Below are 14,231 nucleotides of genomic sequence, written 5' to 3' on the forward strand. Positions count from 1 at the left end.
ATTTGCCTGAATTTGTGTTAATATCCATGTGTGTTTTTCACTTTGACTTCATAGTCTATCTTAATAGCTAGTAAGACAAATCTCCACTCATTACTCCTTTTCATAAGGACTTATCTATTCATGGAACTTTATTCGACCATATAAATTTTAGAGTAATTCTATCAAACTCCAAAAATCCACCTGGAATTTCATTTAAGAGTGCATTGAATTTATAGATGAATTGGTAGGGAACAGGACCTTCACTTTTACATTGTTAAATTATCCAATCCGAGAGCATGAAATGTCTCACCTTTTAGTCATCTTCTGTGTCCTTTGAGGTTTCAAAATTTCTCATGAGAGACCTTTTATGTTTTTGCTGCTGTTAATTTTCAGACTCTTCATAGATTTATTGCCCTCGTGAACAGGCTCTTTTTTTATTATAGCTTCCAGTAAAGTTATCACTGGCATAGGGCAACACTATTGATTTTTGTAGGTTTCTCTTATAGCTGGCAAATATTCTTAACTCCTATCAGTTCAAACAGATTAGGTCTTGATTCTTGCTTTCCTAGGTAAATGATTATATAACCTCAAATGACAGTATTAAGTGTTCACTTCCAGCCTTTATATCTCATATGTAAAATGACCTAGAAAAGAAACAAAAAGAAGAAAAGCTTACAAATTAATTTTTACAAAGCAGTGCAGTATTTATACCCAAAACAAACAAAAGAGAATCTAAAGAAAAATATATGTCAACCTAATTCATACAAATACATGTAAATATTCCAAATAACTATAATCAAATATCATCAGGAAGTACACTTTAAAAAGTAACGCACTGTGAGCAATGGCGTGACTTCCCAGAATACGAGGACTTTTCCATGAGATTTATCATCAAAGGAGAAAGTCATATAATTCTGAACATCTGTTTCTGGCACTACACTTAGTAAAAATAAAAATAAAAATTTAGTAAAATAAATATTAATGGCTGACTTATTAACAAAATATGCTAGACTAAAAATTAACTAGTCTTATTGGCAAAACATTAAAAGCATTCCTACCAAAATCAAGAATAAAACAAGGATGTGCACTATCATGACTATTATTGAATACTTTACTGAAAAGATTGTCTATTGCAGTTGGATAATCAAAAGTAATGAAAGTATAAAAATCGGAAATAAAATGCAAAACTATACTTATAATTGCTTATAGTGACAGTAGTCTCTTAAAAGCATCTGTTTGTCAATTAAAAAGAGTCCTGGAAATACTGATTCAGCTCACTCTTAGAATCTGGAATTTGCCTAACTGATTCCAGCATAGATATCTCTACCTAAGAGTTGGTATTTTGAAAAGGCAGTATTTGAAGTACCTTTTTCCACGAGGCTATCAGACTGTCCTACTCTGTTGAATACACAAACTGTAGCCTGCAGCTTAGAGTAGAGGCTTCAGCTGGCATTAGAGTAAAACAAAAACTATTTTAGATAGTACTATTTTATTACTGAAAATTATCCATTGTGAAACAATTGATGAGAATTTATTACAAAAATAATACAAGAATCAGCAACTGACAAGAAAAGATGATTGGTTGGTAGCATGCAAAACAAAACTAGTAGATCCAGTCACGCACACACACAAAGTAAACAAGTGGATTTTAAGATAATGAAGCCAATGTGAAGTCTAGTCTCAATTTCTAAGAAATAAGTGAATGTCCTATGTCCTATCCACTTTTTAAAATGGGATTATATATTTTTTAAGATGTATTTATTTTAAATTTTTATTTATTATCATTATTCTTCAATTTTGACTAGAGAGAGACAGAGAGAAAGGGACAGTGAGAAAGCAAGCTGCCAGGTCTGGGACTTGAGTCCAGCATCTCAACCTGCTGGCCCCAGATTAATATATTTTTATATAGGAAAAATTCTTGAGATGTAATATAGAATAATTGTTAGGTGAAGTATGTACTGTGTATAAATACCAAGAATATCAAGTAAGAGATTCAGTAAGCCTGGAGTAGGGCTTAGACATTTCCAGTTCGATAAAAATTTATGAGCAGATCTTCTATGCATTGAGAATCACTGTTTTAAAAAATTCCTGGATATAATCTTTTTAGTTTGTTTTTAAAGGGCAGGAGGGGGCTCTGGACAATTGTCATTTTAAGCTATAATTGAAATATATTGTTACTCAATACCATTGAGTAAAACACTACCGAGACTCAGATACGTACAGGAAGAGTTAACTGTTTTATATATATATATATATTTTTTTTTTTTGGAGAGATTTTCACTGTAGGGCGCGTGCACTCGCCAGAGAGACAGAGAGAGACATTCTCCTCTCGGGATCTTGGGCACGCACACGTGCCCGGCGTGAGTTTTAAGCCACCGGGTCCGGGACACGAACCGTGGTCGACTATGTGGGAGTCCAGCGACATAGCCATTACGCTAACTGCTGGTTCCCACTGTTTTATATTTTATAAAACTAACCTATAAGACTTTTGATCAACGTTTTCCTTAAAATAAAAACATACACAAAAAGCAAGGTGTTGATTAATATCTAGTCTTATCAAAAGGTATAAGGTTTCAGAAATAATGATATTAAGAACATTTTTACCTGTACAAATTTAACTGGGAAAACTGATCATTTCTTCTAATTTAACAACTCTTCTCATTCGGCCCACCAAACCTAATTAAGTGTAGTATTTCTTTTCATAGGGTAAAAGAACATACTTTGGTGATTTTTCCAGGAATCCTCTGGGAAATCTCAAAAACTGACTAAGGTGTAAAAGATGTTTTACAAGTTTTATTTTATTTTCTTCTACATTTCAGACCTGATTTTTGGAAGGCAAAAATCAAAAAGGCTATCAAAGTTTTGGACACTTAAGATAGGAACATAGGTATCTGAAAGACAGTACTTGGTTTCCTACTGAGTCAAAGTGATAATGAGACACAAAAAACAATAGAGAGTAATGTGGTTATAGCGAACCTTAGCACTTTCGTAAGTGAGGCACTTTTTTTCTTCTCTTTCACCTCTTTTGCCTTTTTTCCTTCTCTTTTACCTCTTTCTCCTTTGACATCCTCCTCCTCTTGCACCTCCTTCCTTTTTCCCTCTTTATTCTTCTTATCCTTCTCCTTATTCTTATTTTACGTAACTAAGAGCCTAAGAGCGTAAATCCAACAGAGGATGTAAAATTATCCAAGTAAGTGACAGGATCCTTCCTTTGTAAACAGATTATGCAAAAAAGTAAATAGGGTGACTGTAGTGGCTCCTCCAAGACTGTCCCAGTTTAGCACTAGAAGTTTCATACCTGGAAACTATTCAAACTCAGGCAAATCAGGAGAGTTAGTAACCCTAGAAAGAATAACCATTCACATTGTGGGGAAGACATTAGGCAGTAAATCAAGAGCGTAAAGCAATAGAGATTGAGCTTACTTTGCAAAATTTTTAAACATTCAATAATTTGCGATGCTAAGCTTTTTCGGACTGAGTATTAGAAACCAGGCAAGTGAAATTCACTTTCTAAGTTTTGTCCTTTATTTTTTTTTAATTTCACACTCTGTCCTTAATCATTTACATTCATTTAAAATGACACTTTTATTCGAATGTAAGTCTCAAGATAATCACAAGTTCAAAGCTGATTTTATAATAACATTAAGACGTGTTTTATAATAGAATGATAGACATTTATCATTGCCATCTTCAAATAAGTAAATGGGTATTTAAAGTATCTCAGGGGTCGGCGGGTGGCATGAAGGTTGAGGTGGCTGGATCCCACATAACCAATTGTGCAGGTCAAGTCTGAACCCTGTGGCCTGAAAATCGCATCAGGTATACACACATGTATGTGCATGCCCAAAATCTCAAGAGGAGAATGGAGAAGGGATTGAGGCATGACTATCCTCCCTGGGGGATGATTTCTTACTTTTCCCCTCTCCCTCCCTTCCTTTCTCTGTTTCTCTCTGATGAACACACACATACTCTAACAAAAATTTTAAAATAAATGATATAAACTAAGGTATATCTTAGTTTTTCTTTCCATCTAATTCCAAATAGTTGTAACTACTTAAACAAAAGCTTTCTGAGGTCCTCTGCGAGTGCGAAGTGGTCTGAAGAACAGAATTCCCAAGGACTGCTGCCTAAGGAAGTAACGCCAACGCACAGTCTCCGTGGCATCTTTATGGCGCTATCCCTAGTGTTCCTAGGGCAGGTGAGGCCACTTGCATTAGTTACCACTTTTAACTGAAATCATTAACTTCTTTTTCACAGAGAAAACTAGAGAGCAGACCATTAAGAACTTTCTGTCATACTGAAGTGTTGTAGCAAATTAACAAGGCTTATAATACAATTTTTACAGACACATGCATCCCTATGTGATCAAGATGAGACATTCATGTGACATTCACTAGCATCACCTACTGCTTTGACCTATAGCTTCTCCTATAACATGTAAAAATAAGCACAATCAGGGACCAGCTGTTAGCATAATGGCCATGTCGCTGGACTCCCACGTAGTCGACTGCGGTTCACATCCCGGACCCGGTGGCTTAAAACTCACGCCGGGCACATGTGCATGCGTGCCCAAGATCCCAAGAGGAGAATGGAGAAGAGATTGCGGCGTGGCCATGCCCCCTGGGGGGGGGGTGATTTCTCGCATTCTGTCTCTCTGACTCTCTCTGTCTGGCTGGCGAGTGCATGCACCCTATAGCAAAAACCTCTCCAAAAAAAAAGAAAAAAAAAACGTAATTACTATTGAAATGAAAAGTTTGAGGCCAGTTGGTGTCATAGTGGTTAAGGTGGCTGGATATCACATGGTCGACTGAGTAGTCTGAGTCCCAGACTTGGCAGCTTGAAAAACACACCAAGAACATGTGCATGTGTGCCCAAAATTTCTAAAGGAGGGAGAAATGAAGGAGAGATTGTGGTATGATCATCCCTCATGGGGTGTGCCTTTCACTTTTCCTCTCTCTCTTTCTCTCTTGCTTTCTCTTTCTCTGGTGAGCATGCACGCACTCTGGCAAACTAAGAAAAGGAAAGAAAAGAAAAAGTGTCAGGATAATGAACATACATTGCAAATTGAACATACATGTACATTTTTTACCATCTTAAACATTAGGTAAGGAATAATGTTAGCTCATTTGATCAGTTAAAAAAAAAGTCTTGGAAAAGCGTACTGAAGTAGAATGGACAATTTGCTTGTATTTATATGTATATACAAAATGATAAATTAGAAAAGATAAAACTATTTTAATTAAACCCAAATTAGTAAACTAGTCTCATTTGCCAAACATTTACTTTGGTTATATGAATTTAGGTTCTTAAAAGGTTTCTGAGTTAGCCTCAAAAAGAACAAGTTTTAGGGAACCAGCAGTTAGCGTAATGGCTATGTCGCTGGACTCCCACATAGTCGACCGCGGTTCGTGTCCCGGACCCGGTGGCTTAAAACTCACGCCGGGCGCGTGTGCGTGCGTGCCCAAGATCCCGAGAGGAGAATGGAGGAGAAGGGATTGCGGCGTGACCATCCCCCCTGGAGGGTGATTTCTCGCTTTCTGTCTCTATGTCTCTCTCTGTCTGTCTGGCGAGCGCACGCGCCCTACAGTGAAAATCTCTTAAAAAAAAAAAAAAAAAAAAGAACAAGTTTTAGCACACTTTTATAGCTCACGAAAGTATTAGAAGCTTAATTATTTTATGTTTTAGAGATTTTATGTAGGTACTTATTTATTTCATAAATCAATCAGAACAAAGTTCCTTTATCTTAAAAGATTTTGCAATCTAATTTATTTACACCCTCCAGAAATAGGAAACATACACACGCATTGATAGATAAAGGCTTTTCCAAATTACAGTTAGAAAATTTATAACTTCAATTATACAATTTTAGCTACAGGTCAAGTGACACAGGGACAGAGAAATTAAAAATAAAAAACTGAATGTAAAATAAAAATCCAAACAACAACAACAAAAAATTCACCATTCCAGAAATCACAGCGATGTTCTCCTTCCCTTGTGGCCATAACACTGTTAATTGAGTTGCATTCAAAAATAGATAAATCCAGGGAACCAGCAATTAGCATAATGGCTATGTTGCTGGATTCCCACGTAGTCAACCATGGTTCGCGTCCCAGACCCGGTGGCTTAAAACTCACGCTAGGCGCATGTGCGTGCGAGCCCAAGATCCCGAGAGGAGAATGGAGGAGAAGGGATTGCGGTGTGGCCATCCCCACTGGGGGGTGATTTCTCACTTTTTGTCTCTATGTCTCTCTCTGTCTGGCGAGTGCACTCGCCCTATAGCGAAAAACTCTCCAAAGGAAAAAAAAAAAAAAGATAAATCCATAAAGAAACAAAGGAAAACCAACAAAAAAGACTAATAAGCCATATTCTCTGTCCTTTTTCACCAGAGACTCGATATCTATTATATCATCTGTCCATAGACATCGCCAAATGATCAGACCACAAAGCCCAGTCATTGCCATCACCAATGAAGTACAACTTCTCAGGAGTAATTTAATCAAAACAAAAATTAATTCAGAGAGAAAAAAAAAAAGCACAGAGTTGGCAAATGTAAAGTTCTGTTGACACTTGGGATTCATCTCTAGGAGCCAATAAAAAAAAAAATGTGTCTTCACTTAAGCTGCTTATAAAATATACCCTGGGCACATCATTTATCAGGTAATAAGCTATGGCTGTATCAGGTGAATCCACTGTGAGCAGCAACGCCAACATTGTGAGAAGACATTTTTAAGAGTAAAATCCTAATTTTCATGTAAATATGAAGTGAGCACTCAACAAAGTTTTAAATTACCTCATTAATTCATGAAGAAACCAGTTAGATATGATAACTGGCTAAAATGAAGATTTGACATACAGAGATTAATATTCTGTACTGGACAAAACCTAGTTACAACAATGAGTTATACAGCTATAGACCAGAGACAGTTACATCATGTTCTACAAGTTAACTTCTATTTCTGTAGAGTTGGGAAATAGTCTAGTCAAAGATGGCCAAAGGTAGAGATCCTCGGAATGGAGGAGGTAGACAAAACACTGATATTTCTTTTACTCATTTCAAAATGTATCATAGAAGAATGAAGATAGTATAAATCCACAAAAACAAAGAAAGCTAAACAGAAGACAACAGCAGATGAGAGATAGGATAAATTGGAAAGTGGATAGATGACTGGTAATTGACCTAACAGAGTAAGAAAATGGAAATTCAAGTGTCACAAAGGAGTATGACAATGAGAAGGAATTCAGTATACCCACAGAACCCTTGAGGGTTTCAGAAATGAGAAGCACCAAATGTCTCAAAATGCAGCGGTGAAAACTGAAAAAGGGATGTTTATAAAAGAACAACCAGGAGTCCAGATTTTTACCACGATCGTCTCCAGAAAATTGACTATGCCCACCTAACCCCATTGAAAACTTCAGATTTATTTTCTCAGGAAGTATCCCAGTGGGTTTGGGGACTCAAGGACAGCAGGCACAGCATAGCCCCTTAGGCTGAAATGTAACCTAAAGAAGAGGATTATAATAGGAGGATAAAGGGCTCCAGAATGATACCTTTGGGGAAAATGTTTTGAGGTGCTTTTTTCTAGTGAGAGTGACTTTATAATATGCCTGACAGTTTGGAAAGAAATAGTGAAAGGTGTGTGTTAGAGTAAAACAAAATTTAGATTACAGCAAAGATCTTTAGGTGTGAAAAGCAGCTTCATGAGTGGAGTCTTTCTGCCAAAGATCTTTCTGATAATCCATGGACAAGTTCAGATTTACATTGCAAAACTAAATGCGTATCTCCGAAAGTGAGCTTCATTTTACAATGTCCTTTGAAAATCAGTGTAAAACTGCTTCCAAAACCAAACATTGATGTAAAGCAAAACTGTATATCACAAGTTGTTCAACTTCTAAAGTTAAGTGGTAAAAAATAAAATAAATAAGAATAATTTTTTTAATTTAGAAATTCAACTATTTTGGACCTATGAAAATCAATCATGTTAAGTCATCCAGCAAGAAACCTAAGGCCATTATTATTTCCAGGATAAACAAAGAGTTGACAGGAACAGAATTCAAGTAATAGCAAATTATTCTGCTCGACTACAAATAGTATTAAAACATTAAAAATAACATAAACATGGAAAACTGACCTCACCCACAATTAGGTAATATATATAGAGAGAAAGCCAGTAGAAGGCGTAAAGGTACATGGGAAGGAGAACGAGGAGCTTATGTAAGAATGAGTGCTAACTCTTCCCCATCCTTTTACAGCAGTCAACAGAAAATGTCTAAAACTGACATAAGAAAAGTCATATTAGCTTTTTTATTTCTTTTCGAAAATTTTGTCAGGAGGCATACATACTTACCAGAGAGAGAGAAAAAGAGACAGACAGAGAAAACACTCCCCAGTGGGGAGTGATCATGCCATAATCTCTTCTCCCTTTCTCCATCCTGTCAGGATTTGGGACACGCCTGCACACACATCCAGTATTTTTCAAACTACCAAGACTGGGATTAGAACTGAATTTGGTCATGTGGGATCTAGCCTTAACCACTAGACAACAGGGACAACACATAAGCTTGTTACTTTAAAATGTGGATGGAAGTGCCAAAAAAAACTAAAAAGATGAAAACAGTTGCTCTGGGAGGTAGAACTTGGTAATTATAATAATTATAATTATAATATAATATTGTAATTATATAATATATTTTTATATAATTATAATATTATATTATAATTATATAATATATTTTTATATAATTATAATATTATATTATATAATTATAATAATTACCAAGTTCTACCTCCTGCTTAGTATAATCCTATAGTACTTTGACTTTTGTAATAACTGCACACATTGTTTTAAAAAAGAAAACATGAAGAATGTAATAGAGAAAGTTAGATGATAAGGAAGAAACTGGGGACCAGCAGTTAGCATAATGGCTATGTTGCTGGACTCCCATGTAGTCGACCATGGTTCGAGTCCCAGACCTGGTAGGTTAAACTCATGCCAGGCGTGTGTGCATGTGTGCCCATGATCCGGAGAGAAGAGTGAAGGAGAAGGGATTGCAGCGTGGCCATCCCCCCTGGGGGGTGATTTCTCGCTTTCTATCTCTCTGTCGCTCTCTGTCTTTCTGGCAAGCACATGCACCCTATAGCAAAAAACCTCTCCAAAAATAATTATAATAATAATAAAAGTAAAAAGCCAAAAGGGAGACTGTATCTTCATATTGATTTTATATGCATAAAGACGCTCTGGAATGGTATATAAGAAATTAACAAAACTGAGACCAGCAGTTGGCGCAATGGCTGTCATTGGACTCCCATGTAGTCAACCGCTGTTGGGGGGCTTAAACTCATGCCAGGCACGTGTGCATGCGTGCCCAAGATCCTGAGAGGAAACTGGAGGAGAAGGGATTGCGACACGGCCATCCCCCCTGAAGGGGGATTTCTCGCTTTCATTCTCTCTGTCTCTCTCTGTCTTTCTGGCGAGCACACATGCCCTATAGCAAAAACCTCTCCAAAAACTTAATGAACAAAACTGGCTTCCTGTTTGGCAATAGCAATAGTGTGAATTGAACAGAGTTTTCATTGTCTATCTTTTCACATTGCTTGAATTTCAAACCATATGACTATGTTCTCTATTCAAAAATGCAATGAAATATGAATAGATCAATAAGAGTAAGGTAGATCACATTTGCTGATTTGGAAAGATTTCTATGATATATTAAGTGAAAGTGTCAGACCTTCCTCAGGTTAGTGGGAAGCAGTTTCTACTGAGTGGGATTCAAGGGTATTCCAAGCATTCTTGGAGGAGAGCCAAGGACAGAAGTGATTTGGATGGATCTCTGCTAGCTCACTACCCACTGCTGACTGTTGGTGAAAGAGTAGGGGAGGGTAAGAAGGACAAGGGGATTGCAAAGGACTCCTTCCTGGCCAGAGCAATTTGATCCCTATGATTTGAAAGAAATGAAGTTCTGTGACCTCCCTGCTCTCCTGCCCTGCCATCCGGGAGCAAAAGTGAAGAAGGAGCACAATTTGCATGAAAAATTAAGGTGAGGCTCAGTGCTGCCTGGTGGCATGACGGTGGCCTGAAGGAACTCCCTCCTGGGGCCTCTGATGGCTCATATCCCAACCTGACTGGTACTGAAGATTTACTCAAGGACCCACAGGGGCTCTGATTCTGAACTTCTGCCTCTGTCAGCAAGGAGAACAAACCTGCCTGGCTCCAGTGGTCCTCATGGGGCTGTCAGGTCAGATCAGGAAACGTTCAGTGTGACTCACATCTACGCCTGGTATGGGCACTCTGCCCAGTCAAGGACAGCACGACCAGGTGCTCCTCACCAGCAGCCCAGCGTTGGCTCAAGCACAGGAACATGCTCCCCAGCACCTGCCCTGAGACTGTGGTGTGTGTGAGGGCAGCCATGACTGTGGCCATTACTAACATCTGCTCCTGAGGCCTGGCCACACTTCCCCCAGCCTTCTATCTTCAGCTGCTCTTGCTCTCTTTACACCTGAGCCTTGTGGGGATTTTGCATTTGCTTGTTTGCTTTCTAGCTCCCCTTGCCTTTGTGCACAGTATGTGCTGCATCAGTGGTTCTCACTCCTTGGTGGGTCTCAGAATCACTGGGGAGTTAATGCAGCACACGGGGCCTGGCCTTTGTGCTTTTACTAAATTCATCAGGTGATTCTGATCAAAACCTAAGTTGGAGAACCATTGCACTGAACTTTGATTTCACATTCCTCATAGTTATCCTCATTGCTGCCTTAAGAGATAATACCATTTTCCGCCATGAGAAAACAAGGCCTAATGGCTAAGATAGATGCGTTTGAATCCATCGTCCTCTTACTAACTATGTGACATTTGGAAAGACACCTAACCTCTTTGAACCTCATCTTTGTCATCCTTAAAGTGGGATTTCAGTGACATTCTCTCCCTTGAAGGTTTACTAAGAGAGTCAAATGGCACTGAAGACTGTGTAGAAGGAAGGTGGGAGAAGGGAAGAACGTAGGGAAGGAAATTAGGGAGAAAAATAGAGAAGTAAGACATTGGTGAGACACAGAAATGGTTTATTACCTGTTGATGATAATGTGTATAGCATTCTCAACTGGATCATCCTGAGGTGTACTTCATGTTGAGTACATTCTCCCTACAAGGTAAATGATGTATAGTGATTGAATGTATAAAATAATAATAATAAAATTTTTTTTTTAAAAAAAGAGAGAGTCAAATGAGGCAAGCCAAGCCAAATGCTCAGTGTACTCACCAAAAGGTCATGATTGCTATTCTAATCATGAATCAAACCACTTATTGAAAACAAAATACTATACAATAAAAGTTTTTGAATGGGCACATACTCATTGATTTTAGCACATCAAATGGCATTTGATAGATAGCAGGAGAGTGTGTAGAACAATATCTTATTGATCAACTCACTAATGTTTTCATTTAGTTTGAAGTCTTGCAAAGAAGAATTGCTGGTAGCTCATAGAATCACTGGTCATCAAAATCCTCTGCTCTTTCAATCCCAGAATATACAGAGAATTAGGGCTTTCTTTGCAGAAAGACACCCACCTCTCACACTCAAGCAGTCTTCATTCCACAAATACTTGTGTATTTCTCATCTGCCATGTGCTAGGAGTTGCAGATGCAGTGGTAAACAAAACAGAAAGTGCTCCCTAATCTCAGGGAGATAGACAATAAATAAACAGATTTTGCCTAATCTGGGAAATGTTATACATTCCTTGAGTCTGATGGAAGGAAGGGTCAGGGAATAGCAGCTTCCTTGTCTGGGGGGGAAGGGGGAGTGGAGAGATTGTCTAGGACATTCCAAGAATTCTTGAAGAAGGGTCAGGGACAGACCCCCTTGAGAAGAGATGCCTGCTCGCTCACTACCTATTCCTGACTACTGGTAAGAAGATAGGAGAGGGCAGGAAGTACAAGGGGATTTCAAGGGGTCCCTTCCTGGGTCAGAGCAATTCGATTGCAGTGGCCCTGGGAGCAATGAAGTTTTGTCACAGTCTGCTTTCCTGCCCTACCATCTGAGAGCGAAAGTAAAGACAGGGCACAGTTTACATGAACACCTATGTGCAGGCCCAGAACTGCCTGCTGAATAAAGGAAGTCCCAGGCCCCATCCTCCTATGGCCTCTTGGTGAAGAGTCTAGGTTCTACACAGAGCACATACAGATCTACAAGTCATGAGGGCATTGCCCAAGAGGAGGCAAAAGAATGGGACCTTGCAGAGAAGCTGAGTCAGAATCTAGCTGTTGGCCCTTTGCCTGCTGATGGAACTCTTTCTCACCTCAAAGGAAGGAGAAAGTAGGACAGAGCTGGGCAGACCTGGGAGGGTCTGTGCCTGAACGAGGTTGTCTGGTTCTGTAGGGAGCCCGCCCAGGAGCCCAGTTGTCAGCAGATGCTCTTGAGGACTGCAGGTAAATGTCTGGGGACCTTTTCCTGTGCTTGCTCTCAGCTAACCGATTTATCCAGACTCAATGCTCCAAGAGACATCTTCACAGAAAATTTCTCCCAACCTAGAAAGACTGGTTGTGGCTGATCGTTTTCCTTAGTCTTAAAAGGCACCTGAGGAATACGACAAAGACATAGGTAAGTAATTTCAGAAGTGGAGCTAAGAACATCAGTATGTGGTTTTTTAGCACTGGTGAATAGCGTTAGGGAACTTAAGACAGTGCCTGTGACATTAGGGCTCTGCTGTCAATTCTGCAATGGGGTGGGGGGGCTTTCTTGAAGGGAAGACATAGGAGACAAAACTAGCTGAGATGTTGAGTGGCAGTTGCTTCTTCTCATCCACTGTCCTTTCCCTTCCCCCTCTTCTCCAGCTCCACCCCAAATCCCTACACACACAGATATGGGACAGAAAAGCATCCTGAAGCTGTATTTTTGGAGGGTTTATGACAAGTCAAAGACCTAGCTACTGTCTTAGAACGAACATACTATATATGCCAGAGACTGTGAGGAGCTCTATATTATCTCATTTAATTCTTTTTTTTTTTTTTTTGGAGGGGTTTTCGCCATAGGGTACGTGCGCTCGCCAGACAGACAGAGAGAGACATAGAGACAGAAAGTGAGAAATCACGCCCCACGGGGGATGGTCATGACGCAATCCCTTCTCCTCCATTCTCCTCTCTGGATCTTGGGCACGCACGCACACGCGCCCGGAGTGAGTTTTAAGCCACCGGGTCCGGGACGCAAACCACGGTCGACAATGTGGGAATCCAGCAACATAGCCATTACGCTAACTGCTGGTTCCCTTATCTCATTTAATTCTTATAAGGACCCCAAGACTCAGAGAATGAATGCAAGACTCAGAAGATTAAGTGTCCAGGAAGCCCACAACTAGGAAGTGATGAAACCTAGATTCAGAATTTGGTGTGATTGACTCTAAAACTTTGATATCTTTTTCCCTCTCTGTTGCTTTCCTCTTCCTTTTATGTTACTCTAAAGGAGTAGATCTCAAACTGTGGTCCTGGAGCTGCAGCAGCAGCAGCACCACCACCACCACCAGGATCTTATTGGAAATATAAATTCTGAGTCCCACCTGAGACACATTAAATCAGGAACTCTGGAACTCTGGGGTGGAACCCAGCAACCTGTATTCTAATAAGTCCACATGTTTCTGATGCTTGCTGGAGTTTGAGAACCACTGCTATAGTGGTTACTCTTAAATGTTTAAGATAAACTTATAATTCTCACAAACATATTGTCAATCAAGAATTACAGCCTCCTTAACACACATTCACTTTACATCAGTCAACCTACTTCTCGTGGATATTATGAAATTTAAGTCTGAAGTGTTACTAAATCTTTATCTTCCTTTTTTTTTTTAGATTCTTTCTTTTGTTCTTTAATGAGAGAGACACACATCCCTGCTCCCCCCAGGGTATTTTCACACCACAATCCTCACCTCAGCCTCTAGCCAGCCAAGATTATAGGTATGCCCATAATCATACCATAGTCATACCTGGAAGGTTCATGTTGACCCAGATTGTAAACTCAAGCCTTCCCATTTAGCTCCAGCATCCTGTAGTACCACCTTCCTTACTGTGCCATGTGAATCTTTTTCATATAAACAACCAATACTTATTTTATATTAGTTTATAATTTACATATAATAAAAAGACACATTTTTTTTTCTTAAGATTTTTGCTATAGGGCACATGTGCTCACCAGAGAGAGACAGCAAGAGGGAAAGTGAGAAATCACTCCCAGGGGTAATGGCCGCACCACAATCCCTTCTGCATTCTCCTCTCAAG

The sequence above is a fragment of the Tupaia chinensis genome, unplaced genomic scaffold, assembly GCF_000334495.1.
Source record: "Tupaia chinensis unplaced genomic scaffold, TupChi_1.0 Scaffold000574_1, whole genome shotgun sequence".
NCBI classification, from domain to species: Eukaryota; Metazoa; Chordata; class Mammalia; order Scandentia; family Tupaiidae; genus Tupaia; species Tupaia belangeri.